We start from the raw sequence: 6,662 nt of genomic DNA on the forward strand, positions 1-6,662 counted from the left end.
CTGGCAGGGCATGTGAGCCTGTTCTCCATGGGTATAGTGGGTGTTGTGCATGTGTGGTGGTGGTGGTTGTTGGGGCATGCAAACCTATTCTTATGGGTATAGTGTGTGGTGGTGGTGGTGGGGGGGCATGGTTTTGGCAGGGTATGTGAACATAATTCTTCATGTGTATTGTGTTTGTAGGGGGAGGACATGGGCTAGAGCAAAAACAGTAAGCAAAGAGGTATCTCCTATGGAAAGAGAATGGTCATGCTAGAATCACTAACTGTGACCCCCATTTAATGCAATATAGCACCTTTTAACATGCCAAATATCCATCCACATACAGCTGTTTCAGGTGCTTGCCCCTCATCACTCCAGAGTGGAATAGTGGATGACTGAGTGAGAAGCTTTGGTCTCCTTAAGATCAAAATAATATTCAAAGAAGTACCTCTAAAAAGAAATAGAACCATCCCGCTAGTGCCACATTTTGGAAGTGAATCTCTATGAATCAAAGTCCGATGCCTAGAAACAGCTCTGCTGCTTTTACAAAGTTCCATGCTCCACAATACAGTCTCCAAGATGGTGGAGTCTACAGCACTGCCCATGAACATTTACCTGGTCAATGAACTGAATTTCAGAACTTCAGTGAGGACATGCCAACAAAGCAGTAGGAAGCAGGAAACAGATTTAAAATAAGATACAGCCAGACATGAGCAAAACTTGAGAAACTCTATAAAAATATTACACCTGGTCTGCCGTTTCCACCCTGTCTAGTAACATCCGCTATGGATCCTGTAATGGCAGCCAAAACAAATTTCAAAGAGTGAATAGGGTATTGGTAGTCTTCACACAAGAGCTATGAAATGTTCTTTAAGATGTGTTTACAATCTAATGAAACAATGTAGCACAGTCTTACAATAATGGAGTTCTATAATGAAAGAAAAAGCATGTCTCGAGATATGCCAGGTTCCCTGGCATGGGTAAAGCGCAACTACAGCTCATGTTCATGCTTGTGAACATTGGCATTATGGCTGCAGTGTCTAAAATATTCGATAGCTAGTAAAATACCTATTGGACTCTGCCAGTCCACCGGGTGTCTTCATCATTACATTCTATATTCCCACAAACATCGGTGCTATTATCAAGTGTTTCCAAGCATAAACATTTCTTGCTAAGGCAGATTGCCTCCTACAATGATTGCTTTGGAAAGAGACACGCAGCTGTAGATGGAAGCTAGCAGGCAGCAGCCGCAGCCCTACTCTGTCTCCTGTCTAAAGTTTTTTCTCCATACACACAATATTATAGACCTGCTTCTGAACAGCCCGAGTCAAATAGGTTTTCAATTTTTTACAGAAACTTGTACATGTTTAGTGATGCATGGGAAAATCTATTTTATGTACAAGTACTGGTGTCTTCGCATTTTCTAGTGTGGACTTTTTATTGTTACCTGTTACAATTCGATTTGGCATGTACAAGAAAAAAATATATATGTGTACAGAAAAAAAAAAAAAATTATATCTTTACGACAATGTACAGTATGTGAAAGTGGTGAACACAAAATACCCCTCTACAAAATTTCTCATGTATATTAAGCATTTCAGTAGATTAGCAGAAGTGTAACTTGAAATCTAGCATGTGCTATGTCTTACATAGAGATGTCCCGAACTATTCGCCGGCGAATAGTTCCCGGCGAACATAGCTTGTTCGCGTTCGCCGCTGCGGTCCGCCTCCTATACGTCATCATTGAGCAAACTTTGACCCTGTACCTCACAGTCAGCAGACACATTCCAGCCAATCAGCAGACCCTCCCTCCCAGACCCTCCCACCGCCTATCAAAAAGCAAGGACAGCATCCATCTTAGATTAATTCTGAAGCTGCAGTGTCACAAAGTTGTAATCACAATGCGATAATACAGGTTAGATTAATCGCATTGCGATTACAACTTAGAGCTGGGTTTCTAATGGTTATATTGCTAGAATATAACGAAGATTGAGAATATAGTGCTATATTCGTTGTCCATTCTAGCAATACAACCAATAGGAACTCAGATCTAAGTTGTAATCGCAATGCGAATAATGCAGGTTATATTAATCGCATAGCGAATGCAAGCTAAGTTCCCTATGGTTGTATTGCTAGAATTGACAACGAATATAACGAATATAGCACTAGGAACCATTAGGAACCCAGCAGCTCTAAGTTGAATTCGCAATGCGATTACAGCTTTCTCAAATCCAACAGTACATTCTAGCATGGAGCCGTTCTAGCACGGAAGTCGGCAGAAGCTCTAAGTTGCAATGCGATTAATTCAAGTTCTATAAATCGCATTGCGATTTCAACAGAACTTCTGCTGACTTCTGTGCTCATGGAGCATCCCCATCACCATGGGAACGACTCCATGCTAGAATGTACTGTCGGATTTGAGAAAGTTGAAATCGCAATGCGATTAATTCAAGTTCTATAAATCGCATTGCGATTTCAACTTACCACACTCTGCGTCAACTACGTAATTTTCCATGGGTGTTTTGCCATGGATCCTCCTCCGGCATGCCACAGTCCAGGTGTTAGTCCCCTCGAAACAACTTTTCCATCACTATTGTGGCCACAAAGAGTACCTGTGGGTTTTCAAATTCGCCTTCCTATTGATGTCTATTGCGGTTCGCCACGTTCGCAAACATATGCGGAAATTCGTGTTCGGCGTTCGCGAACGGAAAACTTTATGTTCGCGACATCACTAGTCTAATAGTGGTGTCCAAGAGCGTATTGGCCATAGACCGTACAGGGAAATTTCCCGGTGGGCCGATGCCCAGAGGGCCACCCAAACTCTCCTGATGTCCACAGGCCAGGTACATAATAACCTGATGCTCCACAACCGCAGTTGCCCTCCAGAATTCAACTGTATTACTATCCTCAGGACGATGATACAGTTGAATATTGTGGTGAGGTAGGCAGTATACTGTGCTGCACTGTAGTATTTGATTCTACAGTAGCTGTACTTTGTGCTGCACTATGGTATTGCTGGCCCCATCTACTTCTGTTGTCCCTGCCTATTTATGTTGCCCCGTCTTCTATCAATTTAGTCCCAGCTACAACATTGGGACAATTTTCAATTTTTTTTTCCAGGGCCACTTTAAATTTCCAATCCGCCCCTGGTGGACTTATGTGGCAGAAGGGCCTTCCATATAGCTAGTGTCAAATATATCAGATTTTTCCTTCTATAATACTAAAATGTTATCCTGACTGTAAATGCAGATGCTAGTTCTTCCCCTCTTCTAGCAGGAAGTGCCAGCTCTGTGCCAGGCATGGATCACACTCCAATCCGTGTCAAGTAACCAAACCCATGGCGCTCAATATCTCTAAGTCCTGTGAACATGTATTATCTCACAATAAATAACATATGGTGATAATATATTACTGGAAATAGAGAACAAGTTGTCAGTTGGATTGTCAGTGAGGAAAGCTTTAAACTACCTTTCAAGAGGTTTCACACAAATCTAATATAGATCTGATATTGATGAAGATTCATTCTGCCAATTCTGCTGGAGCAGGAGGCTCACTGTGAAGTGGTCTCTGCATTGAGTTTCTTCACATTCACTTCCCGTCTGCTTAGAGTAACAGCTGTAGTGGTCAACTGATAGGATGTTACAGCTGTCATTCAAAGCAGAGGGGAGGGGAGGGGTATGAAGCAGCTGAATGCAGAGACCACTTCACATTCAAGCACTGCCTCTAGTGCACTTAAAGGGACGCTGACACCACAGTTCTGGACTATCATCTGTTGTAGTACTGCACATAAAGTCTAGACTGCCTTTTTTTTATTTTTATACTGCCACTGTTCCCTCCGCTGTCAGTTCTCAAGGCAGCATAAAAATACATACAGGGATATTTATCAAAATTGCTTTAAAGGAAATCTGGCTTAGTTGCTCATAGCAACTAATCAAATTCCACCTTTATTTTTTCAGAGCTGGCAACATGCTAAGGGGGGCAGTAGGAAAATAAAATAGCTGATGTGGACTCCTTATCTGCAGGACTACTAATGTATTTCAGTAGATAATAGTACAAAATTGTGGGTCAGATTCCCTTTAAGGAGCAGAATCTGACAATAAAACTTTCATATTCACACTACTCCTGATAGCAAAATCTCCTTAGAAGCTAGGCTTGCACTACTCAGCCACAACTACTGACAGAGTCAATGTCCGACCCACTCGAGAGACAATTTTTTTCGATCTAGGGGAGAGCTAGTTTACATATTTTTGCCTATTGGTCTTCACCCCCATTGGTGCTTAGCTGCATCATTTGCATAGTATAGAGTCAAAAGTCTTTCTAAGCCAAGATAAAAAAGATAAAATAAAATCTATGCTCTGTGTGCTCCATCAATCTTCTAGGTGATAGTTGGTCAAGCTGCACCAATCATCAATTGTCAATACTATAGGATGCTGTAGTGGGAAAACTCCTTCAAGAGCCATACAGTTTCTGGATAAATGTGTAACCTGGACACTAATGTAAAATCTATAGGGTCTGTATAACAGCTAAGAGGGCCTGTTACCTGTATAACGTTTTAAACCTACATACACCCATCATATGGTGTTGTTCCCCTGTGTCCTCTATGGTTTTTATTATCTTCAAATTCCCCCCATTCTTAAGTTGTCAGGCCCATTAATTCAGGCTCCGGATATGGAAGGGTTAGCAATGTGGGCAGCCACCAGCTTTAATTTTTCAAGGCGGAGTGATTTTTACCCTTCTGATGCGGTCTATACTGATTGACCAGAATCTGAACAGTAGAAATCACTCTCCCTTGGGACATGAGTGTTGGAGGCTGTCCGCTTGGGTGACCCCTTCCTCACTAGCATATTGGAAGCAAAAACTAAGACTCCATAATTTGGGAAATAGGGGAGCTACAAAGTAAATAAAAGCCACAAAGGACTCAAGGGAGTGGGGTCAGTTGATAGAGATATGTACATTTAAAGGTCTACACAGGTGACAGGTCCTTTTTAAGTGCACTTTGGTTTGAGGACCTAAAAATACAATCTTAGGGCTCATGCACACCGCGTGCTGGCCGGGCCCATGCTGCGTACAGAAAATTGCTGTCCGCAATGCATGGGCACCGACTGTGGGGCAGCCACATGCGGATCGCGGGCCCATTCACTTGAATGGGGTCCGCGATCCACATCCTACGTTCTACGGACATTCTACGGACGTGGATGCACTACTTTTTTTGGGTGCAGAGGCACGTACAGTAAACCCACGGAAGCACTCTGTAGTGCTTTCGTGGGCTTCCAATCCATGCCTCGATTCCACATCTCCCGGATTGGGGAATCATTGAAGTGAATGGGTCCGCGATCCATGATGCGGGATGCACACGGCTGGTGCCCATGTATTGCGGACCCGCCATATGCGGGGCGCAAAACGGCCACGGCCTGTCAATGGCCGCGTGCATGAGCCCTTAAGAAGCACAATAGTATTTATTCTTTGTGTTACATTCCGTTCATTATTTCCTGAATATCTTCTTTACCTACAGCACTTTCCCTAATGACTAAGTCTACCCGAACCAACTGTTACGCCTCCCCCACCTGAAAAGTACTGTGCATGATCTATTCTATCCCCAAGGACTTTCCATTATCGCAAATATGATGTAATGGTTGATAAACACATCAACCAACTTTCAGCTGTGCTTTGTTAGAATGCATCAAGATACCATAACTAACAACCCCGGGAGATGATCTCTGGTGCCCTGCCATCCATCAACAACCTTGGCACTGGCACAAAGCTTTGCACACAATTCATTAGAGGACAGCCCAAGACTCTGCTAGGCAGACGTTAGCAGCAGTTCTTCTAAGCCCCCAACCGCGGTAATTCTTCCTCAACTCTTTAATGGATGTGCGGCACATTCTCCTGCGTTCTGTGCTATTGTGACACAGTTCCTGGAATGTATATTAAATGTCTTACTCATCATAATCTCTTTATGTACGAACGTCCTTTCATTCTGTAGAAAAGTTTTTTTTTTTTTTTTTTATAAAACAGCTGGTGTAAGTCAATATATTTGCAGTTTGATACCTTGGCTGAATTAGGCGCTTGTACAGTTGCAGATGGATATTTGTGAGATAAATAGGAGGAATGTACTGCATGACCAGCAAATTTAACAAGAACTGAGCCATTGCTGATTCAGGAGGAAGTTAGAAAATGGGTGGTAATTTTAGTCAAGCATCAATTCGGCAACTTTCACACTAGCATTTCTATTTTCCGGTATTAAGATCTGTCATGGGGTCTCAATACCGGAAATAAAAACGCTTCCTTTTTGTCCCCATTCATTGTCAATGGGGACAAAAAGTAACTGAACAGAACGGAATGTTCCAAAATGCATTCTGTTCCGTTCTCATACCGGAGAGCAAACCACAACATGGGGACGGATCCGTTTTCTCTGACACTATCTGGCACAATAGAAAACGGATACGTCCTACATTGACTTTCAATGGAGTTCATGGCGGATCCGTCTTGGGTATGTTAAAGATAATTCAACTGGGGGGGGGCGGAGCTAGCCGCGAGCCGAGATGGACGCCTGATCTCGGAGCTCCACACAGACGCTGCTGCAGCTTCGGTCTAGCGGGTGATAGACTCCCCTAAGATGGTGAAATCCAATAAAGAAAAGAGCGATACAGTACAGGGCGCACAGAAATCGTGTCAAACAATCT

General features: G+C 43.0%; 1 protein-coding gene across 1 annotated transcript in view; it reads left to right on the forward strand.

Annotated features, from left to right (window-relative positions):
• The window catches only part of DPP6 (dipeptidyl peptidase like 6), a 1,705,234-nt gene that overhangs the window by 773,266 nt on the left and 925,306 nt on the right, over positions 1 to 6,662 (forward strand). The window lies entirely within an intron of this gene.

The sequence above is a fragment of the Bufo gargarizans genome, chromosome 5, assembly GCF_014858855.1.
Source record: "Bufo gargarizans isolate SCDJY-AF-19 chromosome 5, ASM1485885v1, whole genome shotgun sequence".
NCBI lineage: Eukaryota > Metazoa > Chordata > Amphibia > Anura > Bufonidae > Bufo > Bufo gargarizans.